The sequence below is a fragment of the Colossoma macropomum genome, unplaced genomic scaffold, assembly GCF_904425465.1.
Source record: "Colossoma macropomum unplaced genomic scaffold, Colossoma_macropomum, whole genome shotgun sequence".
Lineage (NCBI taxonomy): Eukaryota > Metazoa > Chordata > Actinopteri > Characiformes > Serrasalmidae > Colossoma > Colossoma macropomum.
Genome location: NW_023494784.1, coordinates 24,581,414 through 24,603,140, shown reverse-complemented (window position 1 = coordinate 24,603,140; position 21,727 = coordinate 24,581,414).

Genomic DNA, 21,727 nt, shown 5'->3' with positions numbered 1-21,727 from the left:
TTTTTAAGTGTGTATAAGTCCTAATGTTTATAGATCTCATCCAAGGCTTCTTCTGAAATACAGCTGTAACAGCCTCTGCTCTTCTTGGATGGCTTTACACTAGATGTTGGAACTTTGCTGTGAGGATTTTATTGCGTTCAGCCACAGGAGCATTAGTGATGTCCGATAATAATGTTGGATGCTTTAGTTTTGGATCACAAACTTCACTCTAATTCATCCCAAAGGTATTGGGTGGAGCTCAATCAATACATAGAGTACAGTTGTGCTGCTCCACAGCCCAAGGCTGGGGGGCGTTGTACCTCTAGCTGATGCTTGGCATTGAGCCTGGCATTGTGCGGCTGCTCCAGAGTGTCCCATTCTAATGGTGATGCTTTTTTCTCTAGATCACACAAGCTGTAAGTGCCCAATTGAATGCCTGTGTCAGCAATGGCTGCACAAATTAGAATGAGTGTCTGACTACTTTTGGACATACAGCGTATCACAGTAGTAAACCCACATATTCTCCAAGTTCTCTGAATAAGAGAACTCCTGCCAGTGACCACAAGCTAAGTATTCATATTCATTCTTTTTTTTGGACTGAACAAAACTTCCAGAGCACCAGACTCTTAGCATGACTCCACTAATACTCTCTTTGCCATGCAGAGACGGGATGGCTGTGATGTCATTTGCGCATTTCATACAATTCTAAGCAGCTGCTGGGTGGAGTGTATGCTGTAGCTTTATGTAGCCTGGGAGAGGGAGCTCCGATAAATCTACTTTAACAGTTAGCTGGGGACATGTAGAGAGAGGTATTGCTTTGTAAACAGCACCATCATGAATAGATCAACAGAGCAGTGCATTACCGCAGATTAGTTGTGAGTCTTTATTTAACTGAAGGGCTGTATTTCTGACTACTAAATAGAACCACAAGCCCACTGAATTCTACCTTTTCTAAATCAAATAATAAGTCTAACAATCGCATTGTAACAAGAGTGTGCGTTTTCAATGCATACACACACATACACACACACACACACACACACACACACACACACACACACTAAGTGTGTATGCATTCACTCCTTGTAGTGTGGCTACCACCTATCTGTGGTTTCAAAATGTGCAGTCTTAGTTTTACATATAGAGATGTCATGGTTCTACTGCTAGGCAACATATAGTATTTAATTTTTTTCACTCTTTGTAATAAAGACAAGGCTGTCAAATTTCTTTCTTAGAAAAAAAAACGACTTTTCAAAATGTTGCATACGTTTTCCCACGTCTTGTGGTCACCACATACTGGACAGTCATGAGCTTGATTATTTGTGATAATGGTTTCAAAAGCTGCCAGGAAGAAAATCTGGTTGGAATCCAGCGACTGAACGACTTCCCATCCTGGGCAGTGAGGTTTCAGAGCAAGAATCATGTCGGCAAACCTGGGCAGGAGCCCAGACAGCCCGAGGGGACATACCAACACCAGACTGAGTTCTCCACAAGCTCAGAATCAGCTGGTGTCATTTCACATCACATTCCTCCTCCAAAAGTGCTAGCGTCATGGAGCATGAGCCCAAATTTAACAATCTGTTCAACAAGTAAACATGCCTGGAGCGTGATTTAGTGAGGAAAAGCTAAACAAAGAGGCAAACCATCAGAAGTGGCAGTTAAAAGAAGGGAAACAACATTTGGTTCTCTCGATGGCACTGAGGTTTCGTCTGGAGGCGCACATTCCCTCAGACTGTCATGTGTGGTTCTTATTATAGCGTGTGAAAGTTAGATGGAATTACTTTTTGTTGATCCCATTATAGTCAAGTAATAAGACTCTAACAAGCAGTGCAAAATTTGGATATACTCGCATGATTCAGTGCATGACTGATTGATGGCCCATATAAGGTTATTATAACTGTTATTAATTTTGTTTTCTTAATTTTGTTTGTATTTTGTTTTCTTTAAGAAATATTTGAGCTTGGCTTAAAGCTTAGTAAGTTTTAGTAACAAAGTAACACAGTGAGACACCAAGGCATGCTGCTGTATAACTGCTAGGAAGACCTCTTTTCCATCTCGTGCTTCAGTGGATTCACAGTTTTGTAGTGCCACATTGTGCTGAGGATGCCAGCGTTGTCTGGATGCCATCCCTCCACCATCTGCTCTTGGAGTATGCCAATCAGAATTTGGAATGGCACCTCTGTCTCGCCAGCCAATGTAACAGTTGCATTGCAGTTATTCTGTTGTAAATTTTGCCATGGAACACACCCATCTCTTCATTAACAGAGGACTGTTTTTTTCATTATTGAGCTCATCCATTATTCCACATCATAGATCATTATTGCCACACAACAGAGACCCTACTACTCAAGATGCATTACTGATGAGTTTATAGGGTGAGCATACACTGGGCATATCTATTTTGTTGTAGCTAATCTAAATGTGGAAAATGATAGCAATTAATAACCACAATCTATCACCTCAGTGTCCTTTTAAATCTATAAATCCTGGAGAATGTAATTTAGTTATACTTTACAAATTGCACTATAGGATCTCAGAGGTTACAGAGCTCATGAAGTCTGATTACATTTGACATTTAGTTATTCCACATTATGTACTGTGGTTGGCTAGTGGGCCAGTGTTGCTCTTCTCCAGCTATTGTACATATTGACAAATTACAAATAGCTGACCACACATTCTTCATCAAAACTGAAGTGCAAGGATTTGGGTCACTGCTTGAGTATACAAACTGTACATGAGTTAGAGGCAACATGGAGAATTTCTGCCACCAAAACAGGAAACATTCTTTTTTTGAAATACAGTAATCTGATGTTTTATTTTTCAACACCATTTCAACATGGCAGCTGTGCTTCATAAGTTGTGAAAGAGTCATGGACTAAGAGAAATACTCCAAAAAAACTTTAAATTAAACCTTTTTACATTAACTTACTTTCAAATGTTAAGGATGTTGTTGCCTTCTCCTGAAAAATTACTATTTTAGAGATACATGTTTTTCTTTTGACAGCGACAACACATAATAAATCTCACACTTAAATATTTGGACTTACATCTTTAAAAATAAAGCTGCCAAAAAGCGTTCTTTAAAGTGAAGCCATAGAATAATCACCTTTAATTCTTTAAAGATCTTTTTAATGGATGGTTCTTTAAAGAAGAACCTTCCTAAAGTTTAAAGAACCTTGTACAAGTTCTAGCCAGATTCAATTTTTTCGTACAACCAAGCCAAGGACCGTTCAGGGAAATTTACCTTTAAGAGTGTAAGAAAGTATCAGCACACATTTTTTATACTTGTCCAAAATTTTTAAGAGGCTAACAGAGCAAAATTCAACTTGGCAACAATGAGCTCTTGTTATTTACATTTCAAATTACACAGTACCAAATAAATCCTCATATCATGGTCATTTTACAGCCTAAAAAAGACTGCCTTCAAAAGGTATCATAAGAGATTAGTGAAACCAGCCATGATGAAGTACAGACCTCATCTCATACAGCACACATCATACGACCACTCTGTAAAAGCACCTTGCCTAATAGCATGCTATTGGACCGTAGCATATTAAGCCTCTGTTCGCTGAGCACATCTGTGTTCTCTAGATTGTAAAGCCAGGGGGTGCTTACATAAGCCGGATACTATGGAACTCTACCGTAAATTTGCTATAGTTATTAAATTGTGAGAGAAGCCTGAGTCATAGCCCCTTGTCTGGACAGCTTCTGTTCAAAGTCAGAGAATTATCCCATACCAATTCATTAATCATGGCCTTTAATGATAGGTGACTGACTTACCATCACACCACTACAGTGACACAGGCCAAACATTGAGATGGGAGGAAAAGTGATACAAACCAGTCTTCCAGGCTTCAATTATACATTACAGCATCATTGTGATTACTCTTTTGACAATTAGCTTTGTTAAGCTACATTCCAAACCCACTGAGTCTACAGTGCAGACTTTGGAGGATGCCAAGTGAATAGAAATGTCCATTCTTTTTGACTCTATAATATGTATTTTCATTTCAAATGAAGGAGCCTGACACCAAACCACTTTGGAGTCAAATTATTAAGAAAAAAAGAGACCTCTCGGAAGCAATTAGCTGTGTCTACTCCTCATTTACAGCTGAGTGTAATTGCTCCCTTAATTAGACTTACAACTCCGCCACAGAGCACTCTGTGAGACTCATCTGGTGTTCATGACTGGAGGTTAGTACACTTTTAAAGTCTAAATGGCACAGATCTGCATCTAATGATGTACTATAAATGCAAAAGGGTATAAAGAATGACAGCGCACACACATGCATGCACACACACAAGACTGTACAAAAGTCATTAAGTACAAGTTATTCATTTTCAACGGTCATAAAAATGCAGGAAACATACTTTCAAGAAAAAAATACACAGAAACCTCCAACACTAAGTATAATGTAAAATCTATCAGTCTTTAAATCTCTTTACTTTTGTGCATTCTACTGCCACTTAAACTCTTCATCCTTCCAATCTAAAAACAAACATTACAGCCGTGTCCTTCCAAAAAAAAAAAAACTGTTCTCAAAGGAGATACTGACATTATGTTCCCCTTCAAACAGACACTAACATTCACAGAAGCAGCCACCCAAACTCACCTTAACTGTCTTGTAAATTTCCTTCTCATGTGCTATAAAATGGCTAAGGGTGATATTTTCTGAGGAGATTATAAATAAGATGAGCATTCAGAGAAAAATAAGTGAAAAAAGATGGGTTTCCAAAACTGGAGTTCATAAAATATATAGAGATATATACATGCTAAACATAAGGTTTCTGCTTTTTTCTGACAGTGAAAAAGAACTTGACCTTAAAGGCCATCTTTACTGTAAATAAATAAATACAGGGTAGTCTCTGACTTCTGCACAGCACCGGACAGAACTGGCTCAGTCAAACATTACAAATCTTATTCATCAATGTTATTGAAACCAACAGTAAATGCAGATGTTTAAAAAAGTGTGCTGGTTGTAGCCACATTATAGTAGCTAAATGAAACCTTCGCCAGAATGCTCGTCTGTCCTCAGAAATGCTTTATAACCTGCAAGAACCATTTAGTGAACATATCAGCGTTTTCAGTAAAAATAGCTTTCCCTCCCACTTAATCGACTAAAGCGATGTGCCATGTGAACAATCGTTTGGGCTCAATTGAAAGTAATCTTATCAACTAATAAGAAGCTGACAGACGAGGTCCATGATTATAGGCTGTCTAGTTGATGGCATTTACATTTATCAAGGCTGCCTTGTGGGCGAGTGCAACATTGCACTGAAGCACTGCTTGAGCTCAGGAGACACCCAAAACTTGCACTGCTGACAGCAAAGCTCAGCGCTTTTACTTTTTTTTCTCCCCCCTTTTCCCTGAGAAGCCCCAGAGTTTTCTCTAAATATAGCTGGGCATGCTCTACTCAGTCAGAGGCCAAGGGGAGAGGAGCCCTTGAAAACCTACAAAGCAGAGTTAATTACAACAGAGCAGCATCTGCATATTCAAGGAGACCTCCGCTAAAGATGTGGATTTCAGGGGGTAATTAACTGAATACAGCATAATTACAGCTGTCTTGCGCTGTTCCCTCGGCCGGGGCAGGCTGCGCGGGAGGTGTCTTGCAATGACAGCCCTCTCTCCCCTTCTAGTGATGGGGTTCGTTAACGAGGAAGGCCACCTCAGCTCTGCCCCAACTCCCTCAAACCCCACCCAGCATCGTCACAACACTCCAGGCCAACTGGCCAACAAAAGAGAGCTTACAAATCCTCCCAGTCCTCTGGGGCTGTTTATTTAAAGTTTGATTGCTGGGAGGCAAGGAGCTGTTCTGTTCAATCTTCGGTATAAGGTTCAAATTTCACTAGAACTCTGTTGTTTGTAATGGGATGCACTGAATGACGGCCAGCTCTGGTTTAAATCAGTGTGAACTGCATCATGACATACATGACATATTTTTAGCCCCAAGGTTTTGAGACATGTCAACGGCAAAGTGCCAGACCTCAAATGCTTTGAAAAGACAATGATTGCATGTAACCCTGGAAAACACATGCTACTTAGCTCACACTCCTCAGTTCTGCAGACCAAGGAGTGTAGCAGCAAGCTCAGACTGCTGTCACTAATAATCATGCATTGTTTCATGTTTGTTTGTGGATGTGTTTGGGAATCTGGGTCTCGGGGCATTTCGGATTTGACTCCCTGCAGAGCACGGCCCTGTTGTTGGACAAACATTAGACCCTCTCTCTGGCCAGTCAACAGCTATGCTTTTCAACAGGGAGGAGATTACCAGTATTTATCTTCATTACCATATTAGTTTACTGCCCCCTCGTCACAGCCCGTGAGAGGTTACTGCTCTGATAGCCTGCAAATACAACACAGCACGCAGACGGAAAGCCCTGGAGCTCCAGAGCTTCACCTTGACCTCTGTTCTCACTGAGAGGTGAAGCACAGAAAGAGCAAAACTTGAAAATGAACCCCTGTAAACTCCCCTTAAAGGGCTTATTATTCATTAACCACTATGATTTAGTCAGTAATGATTTATATAGCAGTAGGAAATTACTTATATAAAAGGTATGCAGTAATGAGAGTGAGTCTAGACCTGCTAACGAGTCCTTAGAGTTTATAGAGTGAAATCCTCAGGTTGTTTTAGTACACAAACAGGTTGCAAGTACTGTTTATACTAAATAAAATATGTCAAATGAAAGTCATTTGAAACATTTCCAAAAGCAAAAAAACATTCTAAATCAGAATCAGAGTTTTTCAAATCCAGACTTTGAATCCAGTTTCTGGTCCAGGATTTTGTAATCACTTGAAGGTATGACATTAGATGGCCAGTCAGTTACATCAACAGTTCAATTAACTATCAATCATTAAAAAGCCCAGGACTGGAAACTGGATTCAAGGTCCCACCATGAAGACCTATGTTTTAAACGATTATGGTGACCCAATACAACAGACAGCCACAGACAGATATCATCTCAACAGCCACATCAAAGCCCTTACCCTGCGTAAATAGTATCTTAGTCTTGGAATTAAGTGTGGAGATGTTTCACTCTTTTACTGCAGGGTGGATATGCTCCAAATCTTATCCATACAACCTGTAGTCTGGATCACAACCAACATCCTGGATATTGTGCAACTTTATAGAGGAACTGAGTAGAATAAAGTTGAGTTGTGATGGGGCTGCATGCATGAGGGGAAAAGCCTTGACTGGCAGCAAATTACACCACGACACTCCATGGTTACTTAATTTTCAGCAAGAAAGTGAATAAGTTATATTTGAAGCATGTTGGACAATTCTGGCTAAGCTCAGTGGGGCAGCTTATCGAGGTAGCACTGCCTGAAAAAGTGACTAGTGACAAAGTATATAGTCACTTTTTCAGGCAGTACTACACAACCTATGGAAGGACTATGCAGTAGAGACCACTTGGCTCTCACTAATACCACAAGCAAGGTTCAGCATACAGAAGTGCGTAGTAACAAGTTATATAAACAAAGTCATGTGAAATGCTCTAGAGCGTAATGTTCTGTAGAAAATTAGTCGGAATTGTTCACAATGGTGGTGAAAGGAACCAAATGTCGGAAGAGTTTAATGCCTCTGCATGAAATGGTTACAAAAACATTGTTTTACGATAGTTTTGAGATTAACATTTTACCTTAAACATATTTTTTTAAACACATTGATGGCAGAGAGATACTACAGGAAAAAAAAGAAAGAATTATTTATTCATCACTAGATTACCATTTATTTATCATTAGTTTACAAGGTTCACAGGTCATTTTGGATAGTACATGGAATGTTTATATTTGCAACCCCTGGTTCCTTTCACCACTCATATTTGAGCTTTAGCATTTTATCTTAGATGAAAAAAAAACAAGAAATGGGGAAGAATAACACCTAACAAGCTTCAGTTCCTATTCTGACACACTGTTAACCCTGAACTGTATTCCACTGCCCTTATGCAACACATTATGTTTCAGACCCTAATACCACTGCATTTAGTTATTTAAAATCAGAAGCTTTTGTGGATCAAAAAAATAACCAGCAAAGTATAATAGGTGGCATAATTTGGGAGCAGGACCTCCTACCAGGAAGAGGAGCAGTTACATTGCATGGTGTGAACATGGGCATGTTAACTATGGCACTATTTAGAACATAAAAACTGCAAAATCATGAAAACAAAACGTTTCTGTATGAATTTTTCCTTTGTGTCCAAAACATGCTCAACTCTCTTGGTTCTATCTGCCAGTCCTACAACTTCTGTACAGCAGGAATACCAATTCCGGTCCTACAGGGACTTAATAAAAGACAGTTTGGTGATGTTCCTGATTAAACATTCATGATTTAACACATCAGTTAATTACCAGTTTGAGTAGGTGTGTTTGAGAAGGAAACAACAGTGCTGGACAACTCCACAGTACTGGAACACATTCATAGCATATTAAAATTCATTTTAAGGCATTATAAATGTGGTTATAGACATTATGTGTTAATTAAGCATTATTAATTGTTAAAATAATGCATTGTAAGTACTGTAAAACTTGGGAAGGCCAGGTAATGGAAATTTCAAAGCTTTTATAAATACTCTGACTCCTGAAACCTTGTCCCAACAATCAGCAGCCATGGGCTCAAGCAGCTGCCTTGCACTCTGAAAATTAAAATAACTGATGGCCACAAAGCAGAAGACCATATGAAGACAGCAAAGCGTTTTCAGGTAGCCATTTCTTCAGTTCTTAATGTCATTAAGAAATAGCAAATAACAGAAACAGTGGATGTCAAGTTAAGGTCTGGAAGACCAAGAAAACTTTGCACAGGATTGATAGAAAGGCAAATTAAAACCTGTTTGACTGCATCAGATCTTAAGGAAGATTAAGCAGTTTCTGGAGTGGTGGTGCATAACCTTAATGGAAGAGTCAACAGAAGAACAGAATCTTTCCTGCTTCATCACCACAAAAATTCATTAGCAATAACTTGAAAAGGAACATCTAAACAAGCCTTATGCATTTCAGAAAAGTCCTGTGTACCGACTAAGTTAAAATAGAACATTTTGTCCATAATAAGCACAGGTATATTTAAAGAAAAATAGGGCAGAAGTTCATGAAAAGAACACCTCTCCAACTGTTAAGCACGGGGGCGGATCAATCACGCTTTGGTCTTGAGTTGCAGCCAGTGGCACAGGGAACATTTTACAGGTAGAGGGAAGAATGGATTAAATTAAATACCAGCAAATTCTGGAAGTAAACATCACACTGTCTGTATAAAAGCTGAAGATGAAAATGGGACGTCTTCTACAACAGGATAATGATCTTAAACATACCTCAAAATCCGCAATGGACTACCTCAAGAGGCGCAAGCTGAAGGTTTTGCCATGTTCCTCATAGTCCCAGGACCTAAACATCATCCAAAATGTGTGAATAGAAACCTCCCCAAAGTAGAAGACTTTTGCAAGGAAGAATGGGTGAAAATCCCCCAAGAAGTTCAGCAAATCCCCTAAGAAGTGAAAGACACTTAGCTAGCTTTAAAAAAAAAAAAAACGTTTACAAGCTGTCATACTTGCCAAAGGGGGTATTACCGACAAGTACTGATCATGCCCAAACTTTTGCTTTGGACCCGTTTCCTACTTTTCAGTCTTAAAACGGTTATAGATGGAATTAAAAAAGTAAACTTGCTTAATATATTGAAAAAATCTTTAACGTTATACCTTTTGGAAATCAGGTTACCTTTTACTTGCTTAGCTACTCACAGTAAGATTTTGACCAGGAGTGCCCAAACATTTGCATGTCGCTGTATCTAATAACATTTTATACCATGACAACAAGAATTTGCATTATGTCACTTATCCTGAAGCTTGCAAAAACTCGCACATCTTGCACATCTGGACACTCCTCAGTAGACACTTTATTTTGGTACCAATATCTGCACATATTTATTCAGTATCGTCATTATATGCCGTTACCTGTGCCTCCTTGTACAGTCATTATTGCACTGCGTCTTTTCATCTCAGGTTAAAGATATTATTCCAGATTGTTGTATTTTTTTATTTGTATATATGCCTGTGGATAGGATTTTTTTTATATTTATTGTCCCTGTTACATTGTTTACATCCTTATTACTATTACTGTCCTGTGTTGTGTGACTGCTACTCGCTGCTAAATTTCCTTCGGGATCAATCAAGTATCTATCTATCTATCTATCTATCTATCTATGATGTTACAGTACATTAAAATTACGATGAGCTAATTCTTTTCAGATCAGTATAAAGTGTTAGATCATAGCATAGCGTAGCTTGTTTACAAGCAGGCAGTTTTGTTCAGAACAATGAAGCTGGAGCCAAGTTTTTTTTGGCACTGACAATATAATGTTATGGACACTACGTATAATGCATTATGTTAACAATTCATAATGTATTATAACATGGCTATATACATTTTATACATATTTATAGCCACATTTATAACTATACACAATTATAACATTACAACTATGGTTGCATTGAAACATGTTATGAATGTATTCCTAGATTCTAACAGACATAGTATTCATGGTAAGTGTTATCAGTGTTTCTTGTATTGATCACTTTAAGGAATTATTTTTTTGCACCTTTATTTTTAAAAGTGTATATGTTAGATTTAGGTTACTAAGAAGTTATACTGCATGTCTAAGGACACTCAAGTTTTTTGACTTTAGTACTTTTTTTACTACTCAAATTGTTTTTGCTATGCTACTTTTACTTCTACACAAGTCATTTTTTGAAATAACAATACCTTTCCTTGAGTTTGGGTTGAGTATGACTTTAGGCTACACCACCCAAAGCTGTTTAAGATTAAACACATGCACACAAAGCCACAAACTCACAACTCATTCAGAGAAGCAGTGCCCACAGTGGTGAGCATTGTTTATACCAGTTTATAGCACAATTTTCCTCCCTCTTACCAATACAATCAAGAAACTGGAATTCTCCAACCATGGAGTTTCTGCCAGTGGAACATAATTAAAAGTGGCCATGTAAAAGGAGTCACTGCAGGAGGATGTGCGTGACTGGTGTGCCTGTCCTGTTCCGGAATGGGATGTGCACAAGGCAAATGACGCATGCATAATGGTAGTAGGCCAGTCAAAACGGATGAAGTGAGAGCTTGGGTGCGCCAGCATGTCCACCAGTGGATGACATGGGCCGTCCTTGTGCCAAACCACTCCGCCAGTTTTCAGAGAAGCCAGACTCATGTTAGTGTATGTAGCACACCAAACACACTGCTATACCCACCATTAGCTTTTTTCTGTTAACAGTCATTTGGTTGTTTTATTCACAATGACAGTCACAAACAAGAATTTCAGAACACAGCAGCTGGGGGGGGGTAGGTGATGCAAATAAAAACAGGAAGCAGTGATTTGTAAACTGTCTTTTACTGAAGACTACACATAGATTTTTTTACCTTGTCAACTTTTATTTTTGTATACATTTCAAATTTGATGCCTGCAACACATTCCAAGAAAGATCTTTTGAGAGACGCTTCCTAATTATCGAGTTCAGGTGTTGCCAACAGGTGGATAAAATTAAGCATATAGCTATGCAATTGCAATAGACAAACACTGGCAGTAGAACTGGTTGTACTGATGAGCTCAGTGACTTCAGATGCCACCTCTGCTACAAGTCAATTTGTGAAATTTCTGTCCTGCTAGATCTGCCCCGGTCAACTGTAAGTGCTATTATTGTGAAATGGAAGCACCTAGGATCAACAACAGCTTAATCATGAAGCAGTAGACCAAACAAACTCAGAGTGGGGTTGTTGAGTGCTGAAGCACACAGTGCCTATACTCTGTTAAATCACTCACTACAGAGTTCCAAATTGCAACATCAGCAAAAGAACTGTGTGCCAGGAGCTTCACAAAATGGGTTTCCATGGCCCAGCAGCTACACACAAGCCCACAATCAAAATGCGCAATACCAAATGGGGAGGGGAGTGGTATAAAGCACGCTACCACTGGAGCAGTAGAAACACATTCTGTGGAGTGATGAATCATACTTCACTGGTAGTCTGATGAATGAATCTGGGTTTGGTGAATGCCAGGAAAACGCTACCTGCCTGACTGCATTGTACCAAATATAAAGTTTGGTGGAGAAGAGGTAATGCTATGGGGTTGTTTTTCAGGGGTTGGCCAAGGGCCCTTAGTTCCAGTGAAGGGAAATCTTAAGGCCTCAGCATAACGAGACATTTTGGACAATTCTTTGCTTCCAACTTGGTGAGAATAGCTTTGGGAAGGCCCTTTTCTGTTCCAGCATGACTGTGCCCCAGTGCACAAAGCAAGGTCCATAAATGTTGGTTTATGGTTGGGTGAGTTTGGTGTGGAAGAACTTGTGGCCTGCACAGAGCCCTGACCTCAACCTCATTCAACACCTTTGTCATGAACTAAAATGGAGATTGTGAGCCAGGCCCTCTCGTCCAACATCAGTGTCTGACCTTACAAATGCTCTTCTAACTCCAAAATCTTGTAGAAAGCTTCCCAGAAGAGTGGAAGCTGTTATAGCTGCAAAAGGGGACCAACTCCATATTAATGCCTATGGATTTAGAATAGGCTGTCATAAAAGCTCCTGTGTAGGTGTCCCAAAACTGTCCATATAGTGTGTGTATATACTTTTTTCAGATTTGGCCTTATATAACAATAAAATGGTGTTTGGAAATACCTACTATATGATAATTATGCATTGTTAAATGTAAAATAAGTCCTTAAAACTACAAGATGTTTAAATAAAGCAATTGGATTTGGCCACAATTGTGTCTGCCTTTGAAACCTGGCTGTGGCACTAACCCAGCAACAGTTTTCATTTCACCTCATATAGCTTCTCCCTTCTGTTAATACACCTCAGTCTGTTAAGACACCTATTGGTTTAATGTGTCAGTCAATGAGGCAAGCAAGGGAAGAATCTGAGTCGGTATTGGGGGCATCACTGAAAAGAACAAATATCCAGGGGCTCAAAACAGGGGGCTGGAACCAGTGAACCAGATTTTAAAAAGTCTTTAGACATTAAAACATCACAGCTAAACACTGAAGGTGAGATTTATGAATGAGCGCAGACATGCAGCAAGTGTGTCTTGATGCAACTGCAATATGCACTTTTAATGTGCCTGAAATTAACGTTTAATTTATTAAGCCTGCAAGAACTACAAAATGCGGACTGGACCAAATACTAACCACGCACGCCGGTGAAGAGCAGGAATTAAAGGCACAGTGAAATAATAGAGCTGCCAGCAAACTAATGACAAAAAAAGTTCAGTGACAAAGAAAGTTTTTATCCACCAAAATCTTGTACAAGGGTGTAATTCTACTCCAGCTATCATTAAAAAAAAGTGAAATAACAGACTGTGCATGCATGTTGTGCCTGCATCAAAGCATATTTTGTGCATGTGTCCTCTCACACACGTATGTCTGAATCTGAGAGTTAAAATATTGTTATTTTGATGGTAACTATTCTTTTAGTAAGTATTCAAGGCCAGCTGTCCCTTACACAAAAAACTGTCTGCCGCTAGTTTTGCTCAGACTTTAGGAAATTGAGTAGAATATTCCAATATGTCCATCACCTTAGTCTTGCTCAATCCTCACGTTTTGCACAATCCTTCCTCAAAACGCATATGCATGGAAGAGAGGTGTATTTTCACATAACTCATAAACTGCACATTTAGGCTTGTGCGCCATATTCATGCGTAGCACACAGGCAGAACGTATCTGATTTGCACCTAAAATGCAAAAAGCTTAGTACATCAGGCCTAGAGTGACTGAAATTGATGTTTTCTTGCGTGTGAATGCTTTTCCCACCTGTCAAAGTTCCAGCTTAAAAACCCCTTTTCACAATAAACTGTTTCTATTTTCTGATTATTTTACCTTGGTTTGGAGCACAAAAACTGATACTAAAAACGTGCTGATATTAGTGCAGTAGCAGAATCTGTAGCACATGCTCACTGTGCTCAGCATAAATGTTATCAACCCCCACTTTACACATGGACACATAAGACTGCAAGACCAAGCCTGCAACTGCCTGAAACATCTACAAAACATTCCAAAGTCAGTAAAGCATATGAAGTATTTTTTGAGGCTCTTAAAGAGAATGTAGGAGGCAAGAGATTGTGGTTTTAACTCTTTATGGTGTGAATTATGAAACAGATGAAAAACAAACACTTTGTTATATTTCTTAATAAGAATGAACAGTTTAACAAAAACTAAATGTATGCATAAATAAATAAACACAAAATAGAATAAAGAAATAATCATAATAATGGTAAGTAAAGACATTTTCAGGGGTGTCTTTTGCATTTTGTTGCAACAATCCACCACCATATTGCTTAAGAACATTCATCATCCAGACATTAAACAAACCATAATGGCCATATATGCATGAATATGACAATAATTATATTAATAAAAATAGCAACTTGGAATGCTAAAAAAGAGTTTTCATTTACTTACATTCACTGAAGGTCCAGTGTCACATGTTGCAGCCAATTTCACCATTACGCAGAAAATCCAGACCATCTAAAATGGTTTCCTTTTGGAAAACACAAAGCTTTCAGTTCCAAAGGAATAGAAAAAGGGGACCTTTATATTGCAGCAGGCTAAAAATTAACAGAAACAACATGGCAACACAATGCAGCTAATTGTACCAGTTTTCAGAAATTTGTAAATATTGTGCTTGTTGTGTTTATGAATCTAAACGCATTTGTTTGTTACAAACAAAAGAAAAACTGTGCATGTTAATGTTTCAGGGACATTCTTTGAGGGCACACCCCTGCTCAAAACCCTGGGCTCAGTGGAGCACTTGACTTAGTCCTGTTAATGCCAAAGCAATGCTAAATGTCCAGAACTTAATTACATAGTTATAGACCTTTCTGGACATGCTTACAAGCAATGGGATTTATTATAAAAGGTGTCCTTTAGGTCCTGTTGGCTAATTCAATATCGTAAGTATTTTGCGTTGTATCTGCTTGCACAACAGTACTAACACCATTACACCTGGCACTGGTACCAATACTCGATACTGCAGTAAACCTACACCTCTAGAGGAGATAAAGATACAGTTAGACACTAAGCCAACTGCCCACTTTCATATCTGTCAGCTGGGCGAAAAGCAGCGACGAGGAGGGCAGCGTTTGAGCTGAATGCAGGAAGAGAGCTCAGAGGGGTTTCGACTGGTGTCCATCTGTGATGGCACTCCTCCACCTCTCCTCAACCCCGCTAATGAGAAATACAGAGTGCCAGGCCAGACACTCCACACCACACCACTCCACACAGCTGTCCCCCTCAGTCCCCTAACTCCCCACTTTTGCAACCAGGGATGCGCGCCGCCCTGAGAATTTAAAGCCCTACTCATCACACAGGCAGATTTCTCACCAGATTGTCTATCGGAATGCAAGGCCACAGTTTACTCCCTTCATTTTTGTTTGTCTTGTTTTGTTTACCACGCAGCAGCAGGCGCAGCTTGCGAGGGCCACGACCCCCGGTCGCCATGAAAACAGATGCAAAACAGGTATGATGCTGAGTTTGATTACTGCAGAACAAACACAGCCTCTCAAGATTAATCAACAAACACAGTACAGTACAAAGGCCTTCTCTCATACACATATGGAACGTGTTAGACACTTAGAATAACGTCCTGTCCCCCATATGTATTTACATTTACAGCATGTTTATGGGTGTAAATATTCTTGTAATGTGAAAAAACACCAGAAGCATACAGCATAAGTGTGAAACATCTCATCTGAGACACAGGTTTGCTTGCTTTTTCTGTCTCTTTGTATATCAGAACAGCAAGGAGAGAGAAGGTTTCAGTGCATGTATTCAGAACTGCTATATATATATATCTATATAGTCGCTGTTATACCATAAAACTTAATTTCCTTATTTTCCCCTCTCTCTACATCATTTGAGCAGCCAGTCTACACTGTATGAACATTTGATGAAGAATGATCTGATAGAAATGCTCCAAATTTACTTGGAATAAAATCTTGTTAGATTAATTTACATTAAAATTTAAAAATTTGCCTTCTCCTGCAAAGTTACCATTTTAAAGATGCATTTATATTTCATAATTTTTTTTTTTTTTTTGGAGAGCAACAATATACAGCACTGTGCAGAAGTCAGAGACCACTTTTCATTTATTCAGTTTCCAGTCAAAGCAGACATTAAGTTATTCATACAAAAGGTAATCCACATAATAAGGAAGGGGAAAATCAAAGGGAAATACATGAATAGTAAGAGTTTCCAAAACTAGCTTTTTAAAATCTATACAGAAAACAGGACTCCTAACAGCTATGCAAGACTTGGTAGACCACCAAAATGGTCACCATCAGATAAACAGTACTTACTTTTATCTTTGAGAGGAGAAATTCAAGCTCCACTCTTATATCAGAACTTTGAAGGTGTGGAAAAACATCCCCTCCGATTTCCTTAAAAAGAAGAGAAGCTGTAATAAGTGCAAATGATGCACACACTAAACACTGATAGAGTTGCTATTATATTATGTTGTTGAGGCTTCTGTGTAATTTTCAGTTAAATATATGTTTTCTGCTTTTTTTTCCTGACACTGAAAAATAAATTGTACTTAATGGTCATTTTCACAGGTAATTAAATAGAGTAATTAGGTACAGGGTGGTCTCTGACTAGTACAGTGCTGTACATGCATATTTTCTTTCCTGGATAACATGTTGCTTAGCAGTGAACAAGACAGAGGCCTGAGTTATGTGTTTCAGTGCATAATAAGCTTTTTATTGCACTCTAAGCTTTAGGGAGCAGGGGCTGCAGAGAGGCTGCAGAAAAGCCTCCTTTTTTCAAAGGGCTCAACACAGACAGGAGACAAGCAGGGCTGCCAGGGGCATTTTATCACAAACCTCCCACTATATAGCTTTGATGTCCCCAGCACAAATCTCTGACATAACTCAAAGCAGGCCATGGGAGTCCAGTCCAGACCCATCTGTGACAGGCCAGGTCTGACTGTCAAAGTCGTGTGCGTCTAACAATGTCTCTGTGGCCTTGTTAGTCATTCAGAAGTCCAGTCACTAAACCATGACTGATTGCTTATCACACAGCTCTCAGAGAATTAACTGTGTGTGTGAGTCTGCCACAAATCATGTACCACATTGCACTCATAAGTCTTCAGTGATAGTGGTAAGTGTTTGATAAAGTACCATGCCAGTATCTCAAGGCATCAGCATAGCTCAGAAAATTTTGCTTTGAAAGACAGAGGGAAAACAAACGAGAGGCTTATATTAAACTAAAAAAAATTCAGTTAATATTTCTGCGGGATTACATTTGACATATTTGATGCCTACACCTTCAATACATGAATACGCATCCATATATTAAAGTTCAAGGGATAGTTTGGTAAAAATTAGATTACACAGTTTTCCTTTTACCCCAGATGTGGTCAATTTTGGTGTCCAAATTTTGCTTCTTTAGTTTAGCGCTGGAGCTACAAAGCTAACATTGCCAACAAACACTAGAATAGTCACCCAAATCTTTTCTGTACATCACCAAAACCTCTCTCAACCCACTCACACCACATCCAGGTCTTCATTGGGTTGGCACTGACATGTCGATGTGGAAAATATAAAAACGAATAAAACTTCACCATGTAGTGCCCATGTGTCAAACACAAGGCCAGATCAGGCCCGCCACACTATCCTATCCGGCCCGCAGAAGAAGTTTATTTTTTTTATATTTTATTATTACTTGCCCGTTTCACAATGTGCTGCACTACAGTCCCCAGCATGCCCTCGAAAGTGATGTGCTCCGACTCTCCTACCCCAACAACAATCTGTGGGACAGTGGTTATACCTCAATTCTACACAATTCTGCTTAATTCCACACAAGTCATATCACCAAAATGCATTTCAGCTGCAGTTTAACCAATATAAACACTTAATGTTAGCTCAGCAGGTTCAAGTTAGCTCAAGTCTTAATGAACTTGCAGCAAAGAAAGGATGCCAGGTGTCTAGTTCAAGCAAATAGGTTTAAAAGACTGAGCACCTGGGGACATTTAAATTTTGAATATTTCAAGTATTCATGTAATATTTCAAGGTCTACTACAAGTGTCTGTTTTTGCTGTTGAAGTCTTTGCATATTTTGAATAAACAACGGCCAGTTATAGCACACCATTAATTAAAAATGATTTTTTTTTTTGGACCACAGATTTGAGGAGATTTTTTTAATATGGCCCTTTTACTGGTTGAGTTTGACACCCCTCATGTAGCAGGTATGTGGGAAGTGGGAAGGGATTTTGAACCTGTTCAAGTGCAACTTTATTTCTTTATTTATATATTTTCAGAAACTGTTGTAGCCAAGCACAGTTTACATTAATTTTTGTTAATGTATTGTGCTTGGCTACATCTTATGGCACTTAGCTTAACTGCCATAAGAAATCAGAATGTGCCATAATGTGCTGTAATATGGCAAGAGACAAAATATACATGTATGATATCACTGTGAATGTCACATATATATATATATGAGACGAAACACAGGTCAAATGCCCTCAATCAGCCATCGTTATTAGAAAGACCAGAGAAAACATCAGTGATGTGCGACAAAAGGTTGTTGAGCTGCACAAATCAGGAAATGGCTACAAGAAAACAGCTAAATAGTTGAACATGCCCATTTCCTCTACCACAGCAATAACTACGAAGCTATAAAGCAACTGAAAAATCCGCTAGGAAGAGGATTTATGTCTATTCTGACCCCACACACAGTGTGGAGGATGATTCAAGTGGATAAAGAATCTCCAATCACAGATCACAGATGAGGAGTTGCAGAATTAGTCATGTCTTGGGGTCACAACGTGTCACAAACTACAATCAAACACCACCTATATAACCACAAGTTGTTTGTGGGGGCTGCCAGAAGAAAGCCTCTGCTGTCAAGGACCAATAAACTCACAAATAAGCTCCTACAGTTTGCCAGACATTACTGGAACTGTCAGTGGAACTGTGTTCCATGATCAGATGAAAGCAAAATAGAGCTTTTTGGCAACAAACACCAGAGGTGAGTTTGGCGTGGACACAAAGATAGCCATGCAGAAAAGTACCCCATCCCCTGTGAAGTATGGTGGTGGATCTGTGATGTTGTGAGGCTGTTTTTCTTCCAAAGACCCTGGACAATTTAATCGGGTACATTATATCACAGAATCCATCAAGTGTCAGTAGAAATAAAATCAAAACCTGACTGCCCCAGCCCGGAAGCTTAAACAATGACCTAAAGCATGCCTCAAAATCGATTCACTGACCACAGACTTAAGGTTTTACCATGGCCATTCCAGTCCTATAGAAAACCTGTGGGATGAACTGAAGAGATGAGTCCACAGTGTGGACCTCTGAATCTAAGGGATCTGGAGAGGGTTTGTATGGAGGAAAGGTCTCAGGTCCTTTTGTGTTCTCCACTCTTATTAAGTGTTATAGGAGAAGACTCAGAGCTGTTATCTTTGCAAAGGGAAGCTGCACAAAGTATTAAATGAAGCAGTGCCAATAATTGTGGCACACACAGATTTGAGAAAAATATTTATTTCCTGACATGACTGACAGTTTTTTTAGATTTATGTTAATATATTGAATGAACGGTCAAAAGCATCAGCAATAAAGATTTTTTTTACAGCCTGTTTTGCTCATATTAACCAGCAATGCCAATATTTGTAGAGGGCACAGTAAAATGCTGGGGGTAACCATTTTAGACAACATGAGTTGCCAAATCCTGACTCCCCTCAGAGCCACACAGGCACTTTACATTCATGATTTCTGTAGTTTCTTGTCTTCAATAAATATTAATCTTAAATTTTTAATATATGTAAATGTTTGAATATATTTCGAGATAAATGTTTATAAATAGAAACAAACAAATATCGGATGTAGACTAACATCTATTTGCATGCGTGATGTGTGCATGAAAAGGGGAGTCGGAATTCAGCAAAACACCTGTCACCTAAAATAGCAAGGAGAGAATTTTTATGCATGCATTTACAGAAGATGATTTGGGTGACTACTGACTTCTAGTGTTTGTTAGCAATGTAGCTTCAGTGCTAAACTAAAGAAGGAAAATTTGGACACTCAACATGTCTTTGCTGATCGATTACATCAGAGGTAAACGGAAAATTGTGTAAATTAGATTTTTCGACAAACCATTCCTTTATTAACAGAACAGCAAATCAATACAACTTACATAAGTAAGTTCAATAAATCAGAAAACAATGTTTTGTTCTAAGAATTCTAAGAATTTACAGAGTTTCAACACCTCAACAAACAAAAACATGCCAGGAGAATGCATCAGTCATATGTAACAAGCTAAATGATAAATTGGAGCTGAAGTGAGACTCACTGGAGGGAGAGGAGATCTGCTTAGCCAGGTTGTTAGCCTGGGTCATTAGTGAACTGGCCTACATGTTTTCACTTGCCAGTGAACTGCAGGAGGTCAATTGCTTCCAAATTACTCACCATTGCTGGGAAAACATCGAACAGATAATTAGTACACTCTCTCAGTCTGGGCGATTAACTGTGTTCTTAGAAACAGTTAAATGACTGGGCTACCAATACTGCAATTAGACCAATATGTGCACCGAACAGGAGATGCCTTCAAGGCAAATGCAGGACACACTGTTACACTGCAGTGGCACCAGCTAAACACGGCTCTCGCTAACACTAATTCTGCTGTCAAGCTCACTTTGAGGTTGAGAATGAGAAATTCTAAAGTTAATCCTATCGTCCTGACCTAGACGAGAAGGAGACTGCAGGCCTTTTTGGACAGAACATCAAGAAGAAATTACATGTTTGATACTTCTCTGATCAAATAGTCTTAAACATTACTAGATTACTAGTTTATGAATCATATAAAGTAGATTATTGGAGTCATGATGATATGGATTAACACAGAAAACTATTATTACAGCATAAAATGATCTTAATCTTTCCACCCAACCTGATAGGGTTAAATACTAGTTGAAGCTAAGAATCTATGCTCTCTGATCTCAGGTCTTTCTATTTTAGATCAAGGCTTCTATTATTAATGCAACATGACTGAAGATAATTAACTTTAACATTTCAGGAGAGCACATATTTCACAGCCCACACCCAGACAGCATGGGGTTGGCCCAGCCACTTTGAGACCTCCGTCCTGTGCAAGGCAGAACTGAATTTGCCAATAAGACTGGAGGAACATTTGCTTTTCATTAAGTTTTAAATGTGTACTTAAAGCTACCATGCCTTCCATTTCAATGCATTTAAATGAATCCAGTTCAAATACGCGTAATCCACAGAACCACATAATAGCACTGAGCAGCCTTGACTATTGTTTTTGGAGGCCATGATTTGTGTAGGGCTCTGTGAACTGCATAGCAATCCATGAGATTTTCTGGAGATCCTGCTAAGGTCATCTATGCTTATGTGTGTGGAAACATGCACAAATCTTAAACGCTGGTGTGTATTCACTCTGCGGTAAATCCCTCACGTTGTTGGGTGTTTCTGTTTGCAGTTCAGTGTTTGAGGACTTATACTGAATCATGCTGATAAGATTTTTTTTTTTATTTATCTATAAACATGTGATATAGGATTTTTTTGTCGTCATTGTTCATACAATACCTCGAGGGCAGCATATACTCCAACTAAACCGAAAGCTAATCTCAACTGAACAGACACGGAGGAGACTGAGGAGCATCCAAAGAGCAAAATTAAAAAAGATGAGCAAAAGATAGAGAGGCAGAGATATGAGCATTGAAAAAAGGAGGACAGAAGGATGAGGGG